The sequence below is a fragment of the Pseudophryne corroboree genome, chromosome 2 (assembly GCF_028390025.1).
Source record: "Pseudophryne corroboree isolate aPseCor3 chromosome 2, aPseCor3.hap2, whole genome shotgun sequence".
In the NCBI taxonomy this organism is placed as follows: Eukaryota; Metazoa; Chordata; class Amphibia; order Anura; family Myobatrachidae; genus Pseudophryne; species Pseudophryne corroboree.
In genome coordinates this window covers 691,011,345-691,036,062 of record NC_086445.1, presented here as the reverse complement: position 1 = coordinate 691,036,062, position 24,718 = coordinate 691,011,345, and the positions used below count along the sequence as shown (strand labels likewise).

Sequence of the window (24,718 nt, the reverse complement as noted above, 5' to 3'; positions counted from 1 at the left end):
CACGTATACCCCCCCAGTGCCACATATGCCCCCAGTGCCAGATACTCCTCCACAGTGCAAAGTACTCACATGCCCCAGTGCCAAACATAGCCCCCCCCCATGTGCCAGGTACACATATACCCCCCAGCACCACATATGCCCCCAGTGCCAGATATTCCCCCACAGTGCCAAGTACTCACATGCCCCCAGTGCCAAATATAGCCCCCCCATGTGCCAGGTACACGTATACCCCCCCAGTGCCACATATGCCCCCAGTGCCAGATACTCCCCCACAGTGCCAAGTACTCACATGCCCCAGTGCCAAACATAGCCCCCCCCATGTGCCAGGTACACATATACCCCCCCAGTGCCACATATGCCCCCTCAGTGCCACATAAGCCCCCTCCCCCTGTGCCGCATATGCCCCCCCAGCGCTCCCCCGCTGTTTTGTGATGGAGGGCACAGCGCGCGCCTCTCCTGTGTCCCTCCTGGGCCTCCGGCGGGTCTGTTAAAGGAAGTGCCGGTTCGTGAGCCAATCAGAGCTCACGAACGGCACTTCCTTTATTAGACCCGCCGGAGACCCAGGAGGGACACAGGAGAGGCGCGCGCTGTGCCCTCCGTGTCCCTCCTTACTGCAGCGGAGGGTTAGTGAGAGCAGACTGACATGCGGACGCTCATGCGATGCCGACAGTGATCCCCACAGCTGTTTGTGACAGAGCAATCACGCATGTCGACATATGTTGACTAAAAAGCTATAGTGGGTATATCTGACAGGGAACACACAGAGATATATGCACAACAATAATGATTACACGCCCATTATCCAAAATAGTGCTATATTTCCTTCTATATAGCACTAAAACACCGTGCCTCCCCTCATCTGTACTATATACATGCTTTTAACGGGGACATGGAGAAAATGGCGCTGAATCTTTGTGTGAGGGCAAAGCCCTGCCCCTTCTCGGCGCGCTTCAGCCCCTCTATTAAAATACTTTTTTATGCTGGGGGGGGTCCGTATACAGTGCCGACGCACTGTATACATGTTTTATCACACACACAGAGGTTTATATTGCTGCCCAGGGCGCACCCCCCCCCCCCGCGCACCCTTGCAAAGCCATTGGTGTGTGGGAGCAATGCGCGCAGCGCGGCCGCTGCCTTATACTGGTGGGGGTTCGTGCACGGTGCCCGGGCACCGAATATGCATGTTTTGCCAGCGGATTTGACCCTCAGTAACTTGCTGCCCGGGGCGCTCCCCCCCAGCGCCCTGCACCCTGTGAGTGCCGTTGGTGTGTGGGAGCTTGGAGCGCAGCGCGACCGCCACACTGTACCTCCGTTACTGAAGTCTTCTGCCGTCACTGAAGTCTTCTGTTCTTCACATACTCACCCGGCTTCTGTCTTCTGGCTTCTGTGAGGGGGGTGACGGCGCGGCTCCGGGAACAAGCAGCTAGGCGAACCAAGTGATCGAACCCTCTGGAGCTAATGGTGTCCAGTAGCCTAAGAAGCAAAGCCCTTAACTAAGAAGAAGTAGGTCTGACTTCTCTCCCCTCAGTCCCACGATGCAGGGAGCCTGTAGCCAGCAGGTCTCCCTGAAAATAAAAAACCTAACAATAAAGTCTTTAGAGAAACTCTGTAGAGCTCCCCTAGTGTGTGTCCAGTCACTCCTGGGTACAGAGTCTAACTGAGGTCTGGAGGAGGGGCATAGAGGGAGGAGCCAGTTCACACCCATTCAAAGTCTTATAGTGTGCCCATGTCTCCTGCGGATCCCGTCTATACCCCATGGTCCTTACAGAGTCCCAAGCATCCTCTAGGACGTTTGAGAAAAGGGGACGCTGTCTGCCGTAATGTGTAAAAAAGGGGATGCTGTCTGAAGTAATGTATAAAAAGGGGACTCTGTCTGCCGTAATGTGTAAAAAAGGGGATGCTGTCTGTCGTAATGTGTAAAAAGAGGACGCTGTCTGCCATAATGTGTAAAAAGGGGGCGCTGTCTGCTGTAATGTGTAAAAAGAGGAATCTGTCCGCCGTAATGTAGTGGTGCTACTGTGCAGCGTAATTTGAATAATGGAGACTACTGTGCACCGTAATATGAATTGATATTATTTTGTGGCCACACCCCTTCCCCATGAAGCCACGTCCCGAGATTTTTTGCGTGCGCCTGCGGCGCGCACTGCCCCTATTTTACATTGAGGGGGGGGGGGGGCGCCAATGCCATTTCTTGCACATAGCACTAAAATGTCTAGTTACGGCACTGTTGCTAGGTATCCATTTCCCTGGCCCTGAGCAGGTCCCCCTCACCAGATCCTCTCCAGGGGTGAGGGGGTGGACTTGGACGGGATGAGGGGGGGGGGGGGGCAAAGCATTTTGTTGCACCTGGGCCCACCACTCGCTAGTTCCGCCACTGGTTACATCAGATTATATTACACACAGCCTCCATTCCCACACGTTACCCTCAACACCACCAAGTTACCTTGATACTTCCTGTAATGGCTGACCCCGGGACAGTGTAGGAGTCAGTGCAGAGACCCCCAGTGAGAGGCGAGGAGCAAGAGGAGGAAGCTGCTGCTGGGCTGATCCACAGATGCTGCTGCCCTGAGTGTGGTGGGAGGAGCCAGCCACAGAGAAGCAGCGCCCTGCTGCAGTGTGTATGATGGCCACTCCTACACACAACCCTGCGGTGGCCAGCCAGGCTTGAATTTTCCCATGCTGGCCCTGCCCGTCGGCCTCTCTGGACTTGCGCATGTGCAGTCCACATTTAAAAAGGGCCTTTAAAAACCGGGAGGGCTGTCAAGGATTCCGTGGCAACGGGAGGCTTATCTAAATATCGGGAGCCTCCCGCTGAATGCAGGAGGGTAGGCAAGCCTGCTCTGCACATGTTACATGTGCCTCACCTGCACTGCAAATGGTTTTGCTCATTAGTGTGCTTTTTGTGGTTTGCTAACAAACCTGAATAAGGTCCATTGCTTGTATCTATACCTTGCAAAGTTTTAATATTCCATGATCTATCCATGGAACAGGTATAGAAATACTAATGTCACAAGCAAGAACATAGTTGTGACAAGTATACTACATAGAAATTCTGCAGTCTTAAGACAGTATTTCAATTCCCTGAAGGCAATTATTGCTCAGCGAGACATTTTTTGCCTGCATGTATCGTATTTAGTCTAATTTTGTGGCAATTTAAGTATATTGTTTTTCTGAATGGTTTTATAAATATGCCCAACTGTGTCAATCTAATAAAGCTCAGCAGCTGCTGGATGAGGTACTGTTCTTTACAATACAACTAAGGAACAGCTGGTTCCTGTTGCTGTTGGAGCACTTCATACCACTACAACTTCTACTTTTATCACACAGTTGGCCAGTCATTATAACATTAACAGCCTAATTAGCACATAGCCTAAATGTGCTATAAGTCTGATAGTGCTGGTATCATGCATAGTTAGGCCATCAATCTGCAAGCAGTTTAGTCTATGACGTAATTTAATTGATTATAATCTTGTGATGGCTTTTTTACGTTACTATAGCAACTCTAGGTAACCTTTACTACTATAAGACTTCATTATATTTCACTTTCTTAAGAAAAGCTATTTCATATGATATGTAATAATATCATGAAACCTATTAAAACCTTAGATCTTGCAGCCTGCCTTTGCCCTTAGTTCCCAGTAGAAGAGTCCTGTCTATCACCTCCCACTAGTTGAACTGATGACTGTTCATGTCCTGTTTTGGGATGGGGTGTGTGTAGGGATCAGGTGTCCTTTGCATTCACACTGCTGAACTCTGAATTAGGCTTTTTTTTGTCAGTGAACAGGGAAAGAGAGGGAGTGAAGAGGTGAGTGTGGGAGAGAGAGAGAGAGAGAGAGTGAGTAGGGAGGGGGCAGAAGGAAAGACAGGCAGACAGCAAGGGCAAAGAGCCAGGGACAGGAATACAGGGACAAAAGAACGAGTCTACATTTAGCATAATAATAATAATTATACAGGGATTAAGTAGCTGGTGAGAGGTACACACGTAAATAAAATAAGAGCTGAGACAACAGGGAATGTATTTACATAACTAAAATAATATGTACTAAAATAATAGCTCTGTATATGCTACAAGTGTCAGTGCAAAATAATACAATAAAGAAAGCGAAAGAAGAATACAATAGGGTAAGGCAAAATTTACAGGGATTTGCAGAAATGCGTAATGCAAAGTATACATGAGCACAGAACATTAGCTAGACTGGATTAGGGATAAATATACATCCAAAAGGCTATAAGGAAACCATACTGCACCAACAGACTGAATATCAAGAGGAACTGCACCATACAATCATTTGGGAACTAGCATCACTTTGTTTGGATACTTGGATTCCATTTGACTACCCTGCAAAACCGTGATTTAAGAGCATGTCTACAGCAGTGTCCTCTACGACGATGGACAGAGAAGGGGGGCGCACAGGCTGGGCCTTCAAGGTAGCACGAGGGGTGTACATTATGGCAGGTGTGGTTTTTATTCACTGTGAAGGAGGTAAATACTGACCTCTCCCCCATTCACTAGAACCCACTGACAGGTGTACGCTGGAAGCGACTGGAGGAGCCATTAGGATTTATTAAACTGCTGGAATGGGTAAGCAAAGCTCACATGATTACTTTGCCTTTTAGTTCATGAGGGGTATAGTAATGTCACTCACAGTACAAAACTGGGATTTTATGTAAATATATATTAATGTACTCATAGCAGTGTTGAATTTTTTTCCGTCTTGAATTGTATGCTTATGTTTTTTTGTTTTGTTTTGTTTTTTATTTAACCTAACCTGATTGGAGGTTATGGAAGTTATGCTGTTATATACCTCACATATATATCTCATAGTAGCATTTCATTCATTTTAACTCTAGCTTGGTAATCACTTACATAACAATATTACCACAGGGGTGTATATTTTAAAATGTCATCACTTTTTTTAATTTAATGTCCATTCTTGTTAATGAAGTGTAGTTAATTACCCTCCAGCACTTTTCCTTTTTACTCTCTGTACGGATAAATATATGTTAATGAACCCACAAAAGGATATGCATGTTTGCTGTCCTCTGATGGCTCCTTCTAGACTCTAATGGCTACAATGACTACAGAGATGTTGGCTACATATGTTGCATGCCTACATATTTTAATGCCACGATTGGCCATGAATATAATCCTTTTCTATGTTGTCTTTAAAATCACTTTTCTATCCCACAACTTTTGTATACTGTATCCCCTGCCCCCTACTTGGATTGCTCTGGATGTCCCTCACAAATAGCTGCTCTCACATTTCACTTCAGTTTAGGAATCTCTCCCAGTCAGTAACCTTTCCACCATCTTCATACTCCACATGCTTGGGATCATTCAGCACACAACCTGTGCCAAGGAGTGTTCAGGTTTCAGACATACATATTATGTTGTACATGCAGTCACCGTTCTATGTGTAGATGAGTACACTAGGCCGTCTTATTAACATTTAAATGAAAAGTAATTTTCACCTCTATTTAGTATCTTTAAAGGCCCAAATGTATTTAGCCTTAAAAAGTGATTAAGTGGAGAGTGTTAAAGTTCCAGCCAATCAGCTTCTTAGCTGCCATTTTACAGGATGTGTTTGAAAAATGACAGGAGCTGATTTGTTGGTACTTTATCACGCTTTATCACTCTCCACTTTATTACTTTTTAAGGCTTAATACATTGAAATGTCTCCATATACATTTAAATGTTAGGGTCTCCTGCCCTGTGCTGCCACGTCGTCATGGCAACCGGGAGACAAGTGCTAGTGGAGTAACCTGAGCGCAGCTGATACTCCGGTTCGGGTCTTTTGCTGTGCAGTGGTTATAGGCTCTGTGCACGGCAGGGGATCCGGTGCTGGTTTTTGTGCTCACAGTCTGTGAGGTCTGAGTGGGGCGTGGACAGCACCTGCTTTATAAGGCCTCTTTTCAGGGTAAGCAGATGCTGCTGAATCTTTGTTGGTTAGTCAGTTCATGAACGTTAGCCAGTACTGTGTAGCTTTGTATTTGTTTGTTGCTTACTGCAAATAGGCCTGGGAATTTGGTATTACACTCTGCCAATCCAGACCTAGCAGTAAGACTGGAGTCAGTCGTTTAGCTTGCTGGGGTTCTGTTACTACTCTGTGAACTTAGCAAGTTTGCGGCTGTATTCTAAGACTTGCCTGTCTAATCCTGTCTCACTGTGCTAGGTGTCAGGGGTCAGTTTAGTGGCAGTAAGCTAAAACCTGTGCACTGCAAGTGAGAATTTGGATTGTGGAGATTCTCCTTGTGTCTATCATTCCATCTCTGACCAAGGAGTTTACTGCCACACCTGTTGGTAACCCTTTAGGGTTTTGCTGTTGCCCTTAGCAACAGCATTTCGGGTACTCTACGTATTAAAACACAACATCTTGCTTTTTCCATCTTAGCAGTTCTAATACAAGGGAGATACCCAGTTCCTTAGCCTCTGGGCTTCTCTGTTCACTTTGTGTGTATTTTGTTACCCTATCACCTTCTGTGTACGTTATGTCATATCCCCCAGTTTGTCTGTGAGTCCATCTGTTTTGCATAACAGTTCAAACACCAGTACATTCCTGCAGACACTGGAGTGCATAACAGTTCTGACACCAGTACTTTCCTGCTGGCACTGGTGTGCATAACATATTCAGCAGCCTAATACTCCTGTTGAAATTTTGTGGGAATATGGAGCATACCCCTCAAAATACGTTGCAACAGGTGGTCGATCAGGTGCAGGTCCTGACTCGACAATTTAATGATTTGTCCATTAAAATGCACACCTCCCAGGCTGCTGGCAGAGCTCCCGCAGCAGCAGCACCTGCAGGGGTTAAGGAGCCGAAAGTAAATCTCCCGGATCGTTTTTCTGGAGATCGCTCGCAGTTCTTTTGTTTCAAGGAGAGCTGCAAGCTATACTTCCGGCTTAGGCCTCAGTCTTCTGGGTCGGAGATTCAGCGGGTGGGCATAGTGATTTCCTTGCTACAAGGAGACCCACAGGTCTGGGCATATGGGTTGCAGCCTGACTGTCCGTCGCTTAAAAGTGTTGATGCTTTTTTTACGGCACTGGGCATGTTGTATGATGACCCTGACAAGACGGCCTCAGCCGAGGCTCAGATTTCGATCCTTAAGCAAGGGCGCAGGCCAGTTGAGGTTTACTGTACGGAGTTTCGGAGGTTGGCCCATGATACCCAGTGGAATGACCCAGCCCTGAGACACCAGTACCGAAGAGGTCTTTCTAACCAGATAAAGGACCAACTGGTACAATATCCCTTGCCTGATAGCTTGGATCAGCTCATGCAGTTATCCATCCGGGTGGATAGACGGCTGAGAGAGCGTAGGCTTGAAAGGGAGACTGAGATTTCCTTCCTTCCCAAGGGAACCTCAGACTCTGAGGAATTTTCTGAGGAGCCTATGCAGATTGGGGCTACCCGCCTCTCCTCGCGTGAGAAGACGCGGAGGAGACAGCAGGGGTTGTGTTTGTACTGTGGGAATAAAGGTCATGTGGTAGTATCATGCCCAGAAAAGCCGGAAAACTTCAGGGCCTGAGGGTGATGGGAAATATCCTGTCAGGCCAGAAGTCAGAATTTCCCAAGAAGACTTTTATCATTCCGGTGACCTTGAAGATCCTCGGTCAAACTGTCAAGACTGAGGCCTTTGTGGACAGTGGGGCCGACGGGGTTTTTATGGACCGCCAATTCGCCCTGAAACACTCTGTTCCCTTAGTACCCTTGGCATCGGAAATTGAGATTTGTGGGTTAAACGGGGAACCATTATCCCAAGGTAAAATTACCTCTTGCACTAGCCAGATTTCTTTGTTTATTGGAGCCACACACTCTGAAAAATTGTCCTTTTATGTGACTGTCTGTACTTTTGCCCCATTGGTGTTGGGGTTACCCTGGTTAAGGGCCCACAATCCTCAATTTGACTGGGTCTCTGGGGAGATTCTTAGTTGGGGTACTGATTGTTTCAGGAGTTGCTTGAGCCTTCCAGTCAGGCTCTCGCAGCTAAGTTTGCCAGGATTGCCAGGGTGTTATGCAGATTTTGCGGACGTGTTCTCCAAAAAAGTTGCAGAGGTACTACCTCCCCATCGCCCCTATGACTGTGCCATTGATTTGTTGCCAAATGCTAAGCTTCCCAAGAGCAGGTTGTACTCCCTGTCACGTCCTGAGACTCAGGCTATGGCAGAGTACATTCAGGAGAACTTGGCTAAGGGATTTATCAGACCTTCACAGTCTCCAGTTGGGTCGGGGTTCTTCTTCGTGGGTAAAAAGGACGGTTCGTTGCGACCCTGCATCGACTTCAGGGAATTGAACCGTATCACGATTAAAAACTCATACCCACTGCCTCTCATTTCGGTCTTGTTTGACCAGCTTCGTACTGCCACCATTTTTTCTAAGATTGACCTACGTGGTGCGTACAATCTAATCCGAATAAGAGAGGGGGATGAATGGAAGACTGCCTTTAATACCCACTCAGGGCATTATGAATATTTGGTGATGCCTTTTGGGCTCTGTAATGCCCCGGCAGTCTTCCAGGATTTCATGAATGATGTGCTCAGGGAATATTTGGATAGATTCTTAGTTGTATACTTAGATGACATCCTAATCTTCTCCCATTCCCTGGAGGAACATCGGAAGCATGTACGCTTAGTCCTCCAGAAACTCAGAGACCACCGGCTTGGGGCAAAGCTGGAGAAGTGCGAATTTGAAGTTCAGCAAATCGCATTTCTAGGATATATTATCTCCCCAGAAGGTTTCCGAATGGAGGGTTCCAAGGTACAGGCAGTCCTGGATTGGGTGCAGCCCACTAGTTTGAAGGCGCTTCAGCGTTTCCTGGGCTTTGCGAATTTTTATAGACGATTTATCGCTGGATTTTCGTCTATAGTGGCGCCCTTGGTGGCACTCACTAAGAAAGGGGCGGATGTTGCTCACTGGTCTTGTGAGGCTAAAGCGGCTTTTGCCCGTCTCAAAAGGGCATTTGTTTCGGCCAAGGTGCTGCGACACCCAGATCCAGAGCGTCCTTTTGTGGTGGAGGTGGATGCCTCTGAGATGGGTATTGGGGCAGTGCTTTCTCAGATGGGAGTGTCTGATAATCGCCTTCATCCCTGTGCTTACTTTTCCCGTAAATTTTCGCCTGCCGAGATGAATTATGACGTGGGTAACCGGGAATTGTTGGCTATTAAGGATGCACTCGAGGAGTGGAGACACTGGCTTGAGGGGGCTAAGTTTGTGGTCTCAATTCTCACTGACCATAAGAATCTGGCATATTTAGAGTCAGCGAAGCGTCTCAATGCCAGGCAGGCACGATGGGCTTTGTTTTTTGCTCGCTTTAATTTCTTGATAACATATCGCCCTGGGTCAAAAAACATCAAGGCTGATGCGCTCTCGCGGAGTTTTGCTCCAATCCAGGAGACCACCGAGGAGCCGTTGCCCATTGTTTCCCCATCATGTATTAAAGTGGGCATTACCCAGGACCTCTTATCATTAGTCCTTAGAGCACAGGAGCAGGCTCCTCCAGACCTTCCGGTAGGTCTTTTGTTTGTGCCTCCTAGGTTAAGACAGCGAGTGTTCCTGGAATTCCATGCCAAGAAGTCGGCAGGTCACCCGGGTATTGCCAGAACTCGGGAGTTGCTATCTAGGGCGGTGTGGTGGCCCTCGGTGGCTAAGGATGTGGATCAGTGGGTTCGGGCATGTGACATCTGTGCCCGAAATAAGACTCCTAGAGGGGTTCCTGTTGGCCCATTACATCCACTCTCTATCCCATCTAAGCCATGGACCCACATTTCAATGGATTTTGTGGTGGACTTGCCCAAATCCTCGGGGATGACAGCCATCTGGGTTGTCGTTGACAGGTTTTCGAAGATGGCGCACTTCGTTCCACTGGTTGGGCTGCCATCAGCCAGACGCCTGTCTGAATTATTTATGCTGCATGTTGTGCGTCTCCACGGGTTGCCACTTGATGTGGTCTCTGACCGCGGATCCCAGTTTGTGGCCAAATTCTGGAGGGCATTTTGTTCCGATCTCCAGATTTCTGTCAGCTTGTCGTCAGGCTACCATCCGCAGTCTAATGGGCAGACTGAAAGGGTGAACCAGTCCTTGGAGCAGTTCCTCAGGTGTTATGTCTCCAAGTGTCAGACTGACTGGGTTGCTCATCTGTCCATGGCGGAGTTTGCCTATAACAACGCGGCTCACTCTGCTACAGGGATCTCTCCCTTCCTTTGTGTGTATGGGCATTATCCTAAGGCCAATTCTTTTGACCCCGTGGACTCCACGCCTGGTGGTTCCTCTGTGGTTTCGGTCCTTAGAGGTATTTGGCGGAAAGTGAAGAAAGCCCTTGTGTCTGTGTCATTAGTGACCAAAAGGGTTTTTGATAAGCGGAAAAGACCCTGCAGCTTCAAATTAGGAGACTTCGTCTGGTTGTCTACCAAGAATTTGAAGTTGAGACAGCCATCTCATAAGTTAGGGCCCCGGTTCATCGGCCCTTATAAGATCACCAGGGTTATCAATCCGGTGGCATTTCAGTTAGATCTGCCCCGTTCTTTGGGTATCAATAAAACATTTCATTGTTCCCTTTTAAAACGGGCGATTAGTAATCCTTCTACCAGTGGAAGACCTTCCCCTCTTCTGATACGTGGCCAGAGGGAGTTTGTTGTTGAAAGGATTCTTGACTCCAAGGTGGTTCGGGGTCGGCTGTCATTTTTGGTGCACTGGAAGGGGTATGGCCCGGAGGAGCGGTCGTGGGTGCGCAGTTGTGATCTTCATGCCCCCAGACTGATACGCTCTTTCTTCTCGCAGTTCCCCGATAAACCCGGTGGTAGGGGTTCTTTGACCCCTCGTCAGAGGGGGGGTACTGTTAGGGTCTCCTGCCCTGTGCTGCCACGTCGTCATGGCAACCGGGAGACAAGTGCTAGTGGAGTAACCTGAGCGCAGCTGATACTCCGGTTCGGGTCTTTTGCTGTGCAGTGGTTATAGGCTCTGTGCACGGCAGGGGATCCGGTGCTGGTTTTTGTGCTCACAGTCTGTGAGGTCTGAGTGGGGCGTGGACAGCACCTGCTTTATAAGGCCTCTTTTCAGGGTAAGCAGATGCGGCTGAATCTTTGTTGGTTAGTCAGTTCATGAACGTTAGCCAGTACTGTGTAGCTTTGTATTTGTTTGTTGCTTACTGCAAATAGGCCTGGGAATTTGGTATTACACTCTGCCAATCCAGACCTAGCAGTAAGACTGGAGTCAGTCGTTTAGCTTGCTGGGGTTCTGTTACTACTCTGTGAACTTAGCAAGTTTGCGGCTGTATTCTAAGACTTGCCTGTCTAATCCTGTCTCACTGTGCTAGGTGTCAGGGGTCAGTTTAGTGGCAGTAAGCTAAAACCTGTGCACTGCAAGTGAGAATTTGGATTGTGGAGATTCTCCTTGTGTCTATCATTCCATCTCTGACCAAGGAGTTTACTGCCACACCCGTTGGTAACCCTTTAGGGTTTTGCTGTTGCCCTTAGCAACAGCATTTCGGGTACTCTACGTATTAAAACACAACATCTTGCTTTTTCCATCTTAGCAGTTCTAATACAAGGGAGATACCCAGTTCCTTAGCCTCTGGGCTTCTCTGTTCACTTTGTGTGTATTTTGTTACCCTATCACCTTCTGTGTACGTTATGTCATATCCCCCAGTTTGTCTGTGAGTCCATCTGTTTTGCATAACAGTTCAAACACCAGTACATTCCTGCAGACACTGGAGTGCATAACAGTTCTGACACCAGTACTTTCCTGCTGGCACTGGTGTGCATAACATTAAATATGTTATTAGTTATATCAACTAAAGCAATGCACCAAACTTAATAGTACCATGGACCTCAAGTCATATCACCTTGTAAGTTGTGTCTTGTGCCATTCTGACGCATATCATTTCCATGTTTATAGACTATCAATGCATGATTTGTAATATCCAGATTATTAATGGAGCTTTAAATCACACCTGCTCTATTTAATGTCAGTATGTACTCCTTTTACTCCAGCTCATTTTGGTCATATCTGCCAACTACTGTTCTTTCATGTCCTGGATATTCTGGACATGGTTGTGGTGGGAATTTCTGAAAAGGTCAGGTTACATTCTTCATATAATTATTTCTTTTCCTGAGGCTTTTCTTGAAGGGTGCTCTCATTACACGGCTGTTTCACATAAAAGTAAACAAAAATACTGTACTTTTTATTTCTTGTGCAAATGTCAGATATTATTACCAGGAAGGCATAGTAAATCCAGGACACATTTGCAGTCGTTTTTATTTTAAAAAAAATGCATATCGCAGGCCAGCACGGTAAAATATGTAGCAATGCAGATTGTAATTAGTTCATATCCATAATGACATGGCCACTGATAACTTTTACCTTGGTGATTTACCATGTTTAATATCTGCAACATGACAGCAATGATCTGTTAGCTCCAGGTGTCAAAGTGTACTGCCACTTGCTGTAAAACTCTGCTAACTTATTCCGGCCCCTAAACGAAGCCCTGCTCCATTCAGCTGTTATTCCTGGGGATCTGCCGGTTGTGTAATGCAGAACTGTCCCATCAATGCCATTACCCACTTTAAAATGGCACCAGGATGTGTGATTGTGGATTATTATTGGTCACCCACCTACGCTATCCCTGGCTTTTTGACAGAGGAGCCCTGGGGAAAATGGATATACATAGCAGCCCGTGGAGCTCTGGTAAGGGATGGTGCACTTTAACAAAATGTTTCAGTAGGTGGTAGTGCACTAAATATTATAAGAGAACATTGTAAGTTGAATTAAAGGAGTACTTAAATATTGTACAATGTTAGAGATCAGGTCAGGAGCAGTGGAAACTATACATAAAGCTGGCCATACACTGAGCAACTTTTCATCCAACTGAACGATTATCTGACCAACTAAAATGATCATGACATTGGCTTTATACACTACTGTTTTCTGCAGCGGGGTACACTGGTATTCCACAGGGAATAACATTGGGGTGTAGAGTTGGATCTTGATCCGAGGCACCAACAGGCTAAAGCTTCGACTGTTCCCAGGATGCACTGCACCGCCTCCTCTATAGCCACGCCTCTAGGCACTGGAGCTCAGTTTGTAAGTTGGTGCCTGCAGTGCAGGTCATTAACAGGTGGGGCTGCGCTAGGCATCCCTAATAAGAGCTTTTTAAGAAGTAAGAAGACTTCAAGGGCCGCAGCACAGGCACTAGATGCTGTGTATATCATGCTGACATTCTGTGCTGTGGCTCCATCACCTCCCCCAGCGGCGCTGCATACTCCCGCACCCTGGTTGGCAGGTACTTGTAGCGGAGGCATCTCCGGTCATCAGGCACACATCACCGCTGCTGCTCTCCTGGATTACGTGGCCGCACTTCAGGGAGGAGGTAAGAGGGTCCCCAGGTAAGACCTGCCAAAATTGCGATCCGGTCGCAGTCCCTGGAAACGGACTGCACACGCTGGCATGGACACTGTGGCCATGCAGGGACCCCACTATATCCACCAGGGCAGGGAGCACAGGTCGGATTTACTAAAATCTGTTTATTATAGGCTTCATAGTACCCGGTGGTGAAGTCCAGCAGAGGGGATAAGGCGCTGACCTGAAGCCCCTCCCCCAGCTCCAGGCGCCATCTACAGCAGGTGTTCCCGCCCTGGAGCTGCATCACTTTCTCTCCCTCACTCCCTGTCAGCATTTTGGCGCCATTTCACAGAGCTGCGCTGATCCTGGGACTGCTGGGCACTGTCTCCTCTGTAAAGGAGGAAGCTGGATTGTACTTGTGCCAGTGAAACGCGTTGAGCTTTTCCTACATCTATCTGGACTCCACTTTCCAAACAGACCTACAGGACCGCTGTCATCCCCTGGCAAAAATTGGACTCTTTCTCCCATCACTGGATAAAGCATACTTAACCGGTTGGCCCACACCTGCAGCTATAAATGGACTTGTCCTAATGCTGATGCCCATCATTCTGTGGATCCGGTAATTATCTGCAAAACACAGTGCACACATCTTGGGAGATTGTCCTAGCCCTAAGGATTTGACTTTGGTCACATAGGAAAGTGGCATATTGCACAATTGAGTCTATCCAGATAAGACGAATGAATTTTATTAATTAGTGGTACTAGGAATATATTCCTTTTTTAATTGTTTTATATATGAAATGTTAATAAATTGTTTATAATTTTACACACGAAGCAAACCATTTCTGCATCAATTTGTCAGCCAGCGCGAGTACATAGAATTTTTTTCCTCTGTAAAGCCGCCTGTCTCATCAGCACTGTGCATTTACAGGACACTTAAATATTCTACATGTCATTTAGACAGCATTAGTTAAGAACAAGTGTACGGCTATATGAATATTTAGTACAAGTATTATGTGATATACATCCAGTGTTTACTGTGCATTGTTATACAGGTTGAGTATCCCATATCCAAATACTCCAAAATACAGAATATTCCGAAATACGGAATTTTTGGAGTGAGACTGAGATAGTGAAACCTTTGTTTTCTGATGGCTCAATGTACACAAATTTTGTTTAATACACAAAGTTATTAAATATATTGTATGAAATGACCTTCAGCCTGTGTGTATGAGGTGTATATGCAACATAAATTAATTGTGTGAATGTACACACACTTTCTTTAATGCACAAAGTTATTAAAAATATTGGCTAAAATGACCTTCAGGCTGTGTATATAAGGTGTATGTGAAACATAAATGCATTCTGTGCTTAGACTTGGGTCCCATCGCCATGATATCTAATTATGGTGTGCAATTATTCCAAAATACGGAAAAATCCGATATCCAAAATACTGCTGGTCCCAAGCATTTTGGATAAGGGCTACTCAACCTGTATCTGTATACATACATTTCTATATGTAGTATTACTAGTCCAGTGCAGTTTTATTTTTTATATGTAATAATTTCTGCATTGTACCTGTGACTGTGTGTGCCTATAGCTGCTGTGTGGATTCTATTCTGTGTATCACACATATTGCTATCACTATATTCTGTGCCCTGGAAGTCTAAGTGCGTCAGGGTCTCATATACTGTACCATATAGTGTTCCACAGGATATACTGTTTTGTATTTTTCACTGTGTGTTTCAGTCACCTCATACCACTTAAATCCTCTTTTTGTGCTCAGCAATTGCGGTCACATATCTTAGGGGGTTTTTGTCAGGCATTGTGTTTGTCTGGCTATATTGCACTGATACACCCTAAGGCTACATTCCCACTAATGTCTGCTACACAGGGCTGGAAATCCGCAGATGCTCCTGCATCATGCAGTGCTGGCACCATGGATTTACCTGAGGAAATGATTTCTGCTGAGGGTTCAGGTACTCAGTGTTCTGCACCCCCTAGTCAGCCCACAGCACTTGTGGCAGATCCACCTTGGGCTGCATTTTCAAATATGCTGACTAAGCTTGTAACAAGACTTACGCCCCCTGTGGGACCTCCTGTGCCATTACAGCCACATATTGTCCCTGTAGTTAATCCACCATAGGTGGATACTCTGTCAACCCAGTTACAGCAATTAAATCAGTCCTTGGTTAAACAAAAACCTAACCCTCGCCCTACTTGGACCAAAGGGTCATCTAAGCGGGCCATTTCATCCTCACAATCCACTAATATTTCAGATGATTCTTCCGTTTCGGATGGGGAATATACTGATCCATCAGATGCTGATACCACTTCTGATGAAGATTCTACAACACAGGTTGATGTTCCTGACCTAGTGGAGGCATAAAGCTGATTCTTCAGATTGATGATGAGATTGACCCTCCTGATACGTCTAAGAAACCTGATAAGTTCAAACGTCAGAAGGTTACTAAATTAGTCTTACCACATTCTGACCATTTAATTGACATACATCAGGAATCCTGGTCTTCTCCAGGAAAGAAATTATCCCTGGCTAAAAAGATGCTAGCTCATTATCCTATCTCTGCAGAGTTGAGTAACAAGTGGGAAACCCTGCCACCAGTGGACTCACAGCCCGTCTTGTGGTGTCATCTACTCTGCCTGTCACCACTCTTTGAAGGAACCGACGGATAAGCATGTTGAGATGTTGCTTGAAGTCTATTTACACTCTTACAGGTGCTGTACATAGACCCACTATGGTAGCCTCTTGGGCTGCAAAAGGCATTGAAGCATGGGTTCAAGCGATTGAGGAAGAGCTACCTCTGAATTTTTCTGACACTGCCAGACAATATTTGTCCTATATTACCACAGCCTCCCACTATATTCAGGAGGCGGCCTCTGATGCAGGTGTTATGGCGGCCAAGGCATCTACTACGTCTATCCTGGCTCGCTGGATTCCGTGGTTACGGTCTGGTTGGTGGACCTGGATTCTAAGAAGACCTTGGAGGTACTCCCTTTTAAGGGAGAAATACTATTTGGAGATGATCTGAACAAGATTGTGACCGACTTGGCATCGGCCAAGACTGCGTTGCTCCCAATTACTAATCCTTCGGTTCCGGAGGTTAAGAGTAGTACTTTTCATTCCTTTCGACCTCCAGGTAAAGCAAGGGGTCAGGCATACCCGAGACAGGTTCGCACTTCCAAGTCCTCTAAGCCCAAACCTAAATGTTCTTGGGCCGCCCGTCAGCCTGCTTCCAAACCGGGCAAGCCTGCTGCATGACGGGAAATCCGCACTGGTCCCTGCTCAGAGTATGGTGTACCTGGGGGCATTACTGGACACACACAACCAACGTTTGTTCTTGTCTCCAGAGAAGGTCCTGAAACTTCAGGACAGAATCAGATGCTACCTCTCTCGCCAAAGAGTGTCGATACACTCAGCGATGCAAGTACTAGGCCTCATGGTGTTGACTTTTGACATGGTAGAGTACGCTCAATTTCATTCCCGCCCTCAGCAGAGCTTAATCCTTTCCAAGTGGGATGGCCTGCCTCACCGGATCATGTCTAAAATGATCTCCTTGACTCCGGAAATTCGTCTGTCACTGAGTTGGTGGCTACAGGACCAACAATTGAGCAGGGGTCGTCCCTTCTGGATCTCCAACTGGGTCCTCCTAATGACAGATGCCAGTCTGCGGGGTTGGGGCACGGTGTTCACGCAACACTCTTTCCAGGATCATGGACCAGGGAGGAATCTCTCCTCCCATTAAACATTCTGGAATTGAGGGCAGTGTTCAATGCATTGACACTGGCTCTGCCTTTTGTGCAGAACAGGCCTGTTCAAGTACAATCAGACAACGCCACCATGGTGGCGTACATAAATAATCAAGGCGGCACTTGAAACCGCTTGGCAATGATGGAAGTGTCAAAAATTCTTCGATGGGCGGAACGCCATCTGCCAGCAATATTGGCAGTGTTCATTCCGGCGGTCCTCAACTGGGAAACGGACTTTCTCAGTCGTCAGGACGTACATGCCGGGGAGTGGAGTCTTCACCCGGAGGTCTTCTAACTCCTTGTGGACAAGTGGGGTCTACCAGATGTAGACCTGATGGCATCTCAACACAATCACAAGGTTCCGGTCTTCGGAGCAAGGACAAGGGACCCTCAAGCAGCGTTCGTGGACGCACTGGCAATTCCATGGAACTTTCGGCTGCCATACGTGTTTCCTCCAGTGTCACTCCTGCCCAGGGTGCTATAGAAGTTCAAGCAAGAAGGAGGAATACTGCTTCTAGTTGCTCCAGCGTGGCCCAGACGGCATTGGTTCTCAGACCTGCAAGGTCTCTCGATCGAGCTTCCTCTTCTACTTCCTCAACGCCCAGACCTCGTTCAGGGCCCTTATGTTTACCAGGACCTGGCAAGACTGGCTTTGACGGCATGGCTCTTGAAGCTTCACTCCTGAGGGTCAAAGAATTTTCTGATGCGGTTATTCAAACTATGTTGAAGGCCCGCAAACCGGCTTCTGCACAGAATTATTATAGGGTCTGGAATTCTAACTTCACCTGGTGTGCTGCTAAGAATTACGATGCATGCAAGTTTAGTACTTGCAGACTTCTGGCTTTTTTGCAACAAGGCCTGGATTTAGGACTTCGCCTTTCTGCCTTGTCGGTGTGGTTTCAGCTAAAAACTGTATCTATTCCTGATGTTAATACATTCACTCAGGGCGTACTACAGATTCAGCCTCCCTATGTTCCTCCTGTGGCTCCATGGGATCTGTCTGTTGTCCTTAATGCCCTTCAAGAGTCTCCGTTTGAACCTCTTGAGTCTGTGGACCTTAAATGCCTAACGCTTAAGGTCATTTTTCTGTTGGCTATTGACTCTGCTAGGAGGGTGTCTGACTTAGGCGCTTTGTCCTGTCGTCCACCCTTTCTGATTTTTCACCGTGACCGGGCAGTTCTTAGAACTCGCCCTGGTTATCTACCTAAGGTGGTGTCATCTTTCCACCTTAACGAAGAGATTGTGGTTCCGGCCTTTATCTCTCCTGGTGTGTCCTCCAAAGAGCGGTCTTTGTATGTGGTACGGTCTCTCCGTATACATGTAGAAAGGACTGCCTCTATCAGGAGGTCAGATTCTCTTTTTGTACTTTGTGGTTTTCACAAACGTGGCTGGCCTACGAATAAGCAGACCTTGGCCAAATGGATTAGAATGGTGATTGCACAAACTTATGCGCAGGCTGGACTCCCAGATCAAGGCCCATTCTACTCGGTCTGTTGGACCTTCTTGGGCGGCCCACCGTGGCGCGTCCGCTGAACAATTGTGCAAGGCGTCTACGTGGTCCTCAGTGAACACGTTCATCAGGTTCTATGCCTTTGATACTTCCGCCTCCCAGGATGCTTCCTTTGGACGCCGGGTTCTTGTGCCCGCTACAGTGCGTCCCCTCCCACGAGGAACTGCTTTAGGATATCACCAATGTTATTCCTTGTGGAATACCAGTGTACCCCGCTGCAGAAAAGGAGATTTATGGTAAGACTTACCATTGTTAAATCTTTCTACGAGGTACACTGGTTTCCACAGGGCGCCCACCCTGACGCACTTAGCTTCTTTGGGTTTGTATGGCATTAGCCGCTAGTCCCTTCTCCTGTCGTGAGAATGTGGGTCTATGTGACTAACATCTACCGTCTCTCTTACCTGCTACTGCATTGGACTGGTTAACAAAACTGAGCTCCAGTGCCTGGAGGCGGGGCTATAGAGGAGGTGGTGCAGTGCATCCTGGGAACAGTCAAAGCCTTAGCCTGTTGGTGCCTCGGATCAAGCTCCAACTCTACACCCCGATGTTATTCCCTGTGGAAACCAGTGTACCTCGCAGAAAGAGATTTGCCAATGATAGCTTTTACCATAAATCTCCTGTTTTTTCATCAGACCTGCCCTGTCTCAAAACGTCTCTTGCCATAAATCGTTTCTTCCCATACACTCAGCGGATAATTTTTTGACTGCTAGCAGAACTCAAAGGACTGGACAGCAGGAGCTCGCCAGGAAGCAAGCTCCGCCTCTTAATAAATAAAAAGAAAAATGTAAATAGAAAAATCTTGGGGGGAAATGCATTTGAGTCCCCCCAAAAATTTTAACCAGCTGTCATCCTTCTAAACATGAAAAAACACACTTTTAATAAATACAGACACACAAGCAGTTTACTTTCACTCTTCTTTTAATATTTGCAATTACATGTAACTTTAACATACTGTAATTTTCATGTGGGCACAATACCCCAAGATTAAGCAGCACTGGTGCAAATTGGTAATCCAGACCAAACAGTGCTAAAAACGAGATACAATAACTCCACCGCGTAATACCCCTTTCACACTGACAAATATTTCCCTGGTTATTGCACATGAACGCGCATCAACCCGGGAATTTGCTCAGTGTGAAAGGATCATGAAAGAATATCCCGGGTCGAAGCGTCCCGGCATTTCATCCCAGGTCTCGACCTGGGTTGAATCTGGAATCGTCCCGGGATGCGGTGCAGTGTGAACGGGTAAGCCGGGTCAAGGTGACCCGGCACCCGTTCTCTGCATAGGAGGAGGCGGCACTTGGAGGTGATGATCTTTAAGCGCCACCTCCAATAGCGTCAGCGGTGACGTCACCAACCCGGCAATATGCCGAGTTGGGCCGCAAGTCTCAAGCCGGGTCGCACCTGGGAAACACCCGTGTACATATTCCCGGGTGCGACATGGCTATGTCAGTGCGAAAGGGATATTACTGGCCTGCAAATGATGACCAGAGACAGCTTGCTTGTAGACTTAACTGACCCACACATCTACAGAGCAGCATGAAGAGTAGGCAGTAGGAGAGGACCTGGTTTGAGTTAGTTGGTTGAAGCAGGTTAACTGCAGGCATTGTGATAGGTACCTGGCTGGCATATTTGCTATTAGACGATCAGTGTGCAGCAGGTGGCAGTGATATCTTAGTATTGTATGCATTATATGCCTAGAAATGGGGTTTCTGTTACACATATTCTGGTAATTAGTAAATATTTCTGCTGCATAAATTTGATTGTTATTTTTATTGGGAATCTGAAATATATGTGACTTGCAAGCAGTTATTTCTGTGCAATATATGGTTGGTCATTGGGGCTTACAGTAACTCAGTAATTTTTGGCTGTCAATGGTTATTTTTCTCTGTAATATATTGCTGAATGTGTGGGATTCCTTTATGCATTGTGTGACTCAGAATTGGGGACTTATCTGTGCAGCACATTGCTGTAAGTTTTGTATATTTCTTCTGCACATATTATTTAGTTGAGACATTGGGTATGATGACAGTGGTTATTTGCTGGGTATGATGATGATGGCTATTTGTTGGGTAGAGTATGGCAGTCATTTGGGGGGTAGAATAATAGCAGCCATCTGGTGGGTAAGAGAATGGCAGTCATTTGCTGTATAGGGGAATGGCAGTAATTTGGTGAGTAGGGGAATGACAGTCATTTGGTGAGTAGGGGAATGGCAGTCATTTGGTGAGTAGGGGAATGGCAGTCATTTGGGGGGTAGAGTAATAGCAGCCATCTAGTCGGTAAGGGAATGGCAGTCATTTGTTGTGTAGGGGAATGGCAGTCATTTGGTGAGTAGGGGAATGGCAGTCATTTGATAAGTAGGGGAATGGCAGTCATTTGATAAGTAGGGGAATGGCAGACATTTGGTGAGTAGGGGAATGGCAGTCATTTGCTGGGCAGAAGAGTGGCAGTTATTTGATGGGTAGGGGAATGAAGTTCACTTGGCAAAAGGGGAATGGCAGTCATTTGCTGGGTAGGGGAATTGCAGTCATTTGCTGGGTAGGGGAATTGCAGTCATTTGCTGGGTAGGGGAATGGCTGTCATCTGGTGGACAGGAGAACGAAAGTAATTTGGCAGGTAGGGGAATGGCAGTCATTTTGTGGACAGGAGAACGGAAGTCATTGGCTGGGTAGGGGAATGGCAGTCATTTACTGGGAAGAGGAATGGCAGTCATTTGCTGGGTAGAGGAATGGTAGTCATGTACTGAGTAGAGGAATGGTAGTCATGTACTGTGTAGGGGAATGGCATTTATTTGCTGGGTAGAGGAATGGCAGTCGTGTACTCGGTAGGGGAATGGCATTCATTTGCTGGGTAGGGGAATGGCAGTCATTGGCAGGGTAGGGGAATGGCAGTCGTTTGGGGATAGGGGAATGCAGTAATTTATTATGTAGGGGAATGACAGTCATTTGGTGGATAGAGGAATACAGTCATTTGGTGGCTAGGGAAATGTCAGTGTTTTGGTACATAGGGGAATGCAGTGATTAGGTGGGTATTGAAATAGGAGTCATTTGTAGGTAGGGGTATGGCAATTTCCTGTACATCTCTTAAAAGAATATTGAAACATAAATATATGCACACCTCATATAAAATGAAACCCACTGTTTTGTACAGACACACCCTCTAAAAAATGTAGCATGACCCACGAGTAATTGCTGGTAAAAATATCACACAAAAAAAATTAATGTTTTTAAAAATTGGATGATCTCCTGATTGGTAGAATGCATTTACTTATTTTATGATGAGACATGATGGGTCAAGAAGCTCTGCACAGGGCCCAGATCATGGGTCTTCATCATGTGGCCCTTCAGCTGCTGTGGAACTACACTCTCAGCATGCCCTGCCACAGTTTTGCTATTAAGACATTCTAAAACTGAGGCAGGGCATTCTGGGATGTATAGTTCCACAGCAGCTGGAGGGCCACAGGTTGAAGTCCCATGGCCAAGAGTAACAATGGGGTAGATGTAGATGGGACAACAGTCTCAGGCCTCCTAATAAAAATAGGACAATCATCATAACAGTGTGATGAGGACCAGTCTCCCAAATGGCCACACGGTCAAAATGTTATTTCTATTTAACTCACAAAATAGGCAACTTTTCTACTTAAATATATTTAGCGAGACATTTGGGCTGATAGTGTAGGGGGTACTTGCCCACATGGAACTGGCCAAAACCTTTCAGCACTGGTCACACCTCCTCTGCTTCTCAAAATATGTCCTTGATAATTATCAGCCCCAGGCCCATGTGGCCATTAATATGGCCCTGGCCCTACTGTAAGGCGGAGGAGGTGAGGTCTGAAGAGGGGTAATTTAAAGCAGTCTTTGGGTACACAAACCAATCTGGGCTTTTTGGAAATTGATTTTATTTTATTTTAGCTCCTGCTGACAACTTGGGTTCACCTGGATTACTGCTACAGTATGTGCTAAGCTATTATATTGCATTGCATTACATCGCACAAAGCACTTAATGTGCTGTAACTGTTTTTACAATGTTCCAATAGGTTCAGTTTTGGACAATCAGCACCATATCTCTCTGTGTTCTTCAACTGGAGGAGGAATCAGTCTGTCCAGTCTTCTTCAGAGAATGTGAATGAGGTGCTTCTATTCAACTCTTCTGAAGATGACTGATGGATTGAGTCCTCCTATGCTTTGCGCTCACAAAACAATAGAGTTACTGGATTCAGGTAATCAAGATAAAGGACTCCTCAATATGCTCCATAGGGGGTGGATTCAGATCTAAACCCCCTTTACCTGGTTGAATCCCTTTAAATATGTGCTCTGACAAATTATTACTCTTCTGTGACATCAGGTATATACAATGTCCTAGGCACAGCTCAATGTTATGTAAATGTAATCTCAGATCATATGAATACAATGGGATTACACACACTTTATTTTACTCCCCAGCCACATGGAAATACATGATCTACATTCCTCTCATCATCTTTACACTCCTGTCTGCACAATGTATATCATGTTTATTACCATCATCTAAGTCTGTTCCCACTTGAGTACAATGAATGTGATATATCCACTGAATCAATACAGAAGGATCCATTTATGGTTAGTGTTGACGGGTTGGGGCTGGGAGACCGACCGCATCTCTTGTTGACCTGTAAACTAAAGGCTGCAATTTTCTGTCTGGCATGTGGTTTTGAAAATGTGAGATGGTATTACCCATCATTTAAATAGTACAGATGTGTCCTTCCTCTTCTGTCGCAGGAGCGTAAGCACCCATGTAATCCTATGGAACACGGCTGCTTGTGTGGTGCACCAGCACGGCTGCGGGCACCCCAGTCACAGCAATCGACTTGCAATTGCAGCGGCTAGTGGCAAAGATGAGGGATGCCTCATCTGTACAATGGCCCTCATTCCGAGTTGTTCGCTCGCAAGCTGCTTTTAGCAGCTTTACACACACTAAGCCGCCGCCTACTGGGAGTGAATCTTAGCTTCTTAAAATTGCGAACGAAAGATTCTCAAAATTGCGATTACACACCTCTTAGCAGTTTCTGAGTAGCTTCAAACTTACTCGGCATCTGCGATCAGTTCAGTGCTTGTCGTTCCTGGTTTGACGTCACAAACACACCCAGCGTTCGCCCAGACACTCCTCCGTTTCTCCAGCCACTCCCGCGTTTTTCCCAGAAACGGTAGCGTTTTTTCACACACACCCATAAAACGGCCAGTTTCCGCCCAGAAACACCCACTTCCTGTCAATCACATTACGATCACCAGAACGAAGAAAAAACCGTGAGTAAAATTCCTAACTGCATAGCAAATTTACTTGGCGCAGTCGCACTGCGGACATTGCGCATGCGCACTAAGCGGAAAATCGATGCGATGCGAAAAAAATTACAGAGCGAACAACTCGGAATGAGGGCCAATGTTTTCCCATGCACATTCTTACTTGTATAATTCTATTCCTACTATACTGCTTTTAGGTATTTTGCTTTTATGTTTACCCCTTCCCTCCACCTTGTTTCTTCTTCTTCTGTCTCTCAGCTCTTTGCTATCTTTGCCTTCGGAACTTGTGGTTCATACAGTGGAGAAACAGCAGCAGTCGTGATGTGTGCAGTTTCGGACACACAGACAGACACAGATCTTATCTCTGTAGCCTTTTCTTACCCGTTCAGGTAACACCTAGACCTTTCATCTACATTTTAACTATGTGTTAAACTTAAAGCACAATAAGAACTCTGGGGCTAATACTGAGTTGAACATACCTCCGTTTGAATAGCATAAAATACACAAACTATATCTAATGTGCATGTCCACAAAAAAAGTGTTGCACCTACCAGGGCCATCTTGACAGCACTGTAGGCCCTTGGCAAAGCACTGCACTCGGGCCCCTACCCACACATTCATGGGAATTCATAAAAAAAAAAACCTCTCTCTCTCTCTCTCTGTCTATATATATATATATATATATATAAATCTCTCTCTCTCTCTCTGTCTATATATAAAATATATAAATATAGTTACCCCTCCTGCTGTCTTGCTCCATCTCTCCACATTCTTCCACACAGTGAATGGCTGTCAGCATTCGAATTGGAGGCTAGCTCCAGTCATCCACCAGT

At 46.3% G+C, this 24,718-nt stretch overlaps 1 long non-coding RNA gene across 1 annotated transcript; it reads left to right on the top strand.

Annotated features, from left to right (window-relative positions):
• The first annotated feature begins 3,782 nt into the window (after positions 1–3,782).
• LOC135044451 (uncharacterized) lies at positions 3,783–24,308 on the top strand. Its single transcript, XR_010237048.1, has 3 exons — positions 3,783–4,428; positions 4,514–4,582; positions 24,144–24,308. It is a non-coding gene; the product is annotated as an uncharacterized LOC135044451 (long non-coding RNA).
• Positions 24,309–24,718: the final 410 nt, after the last annotated feature.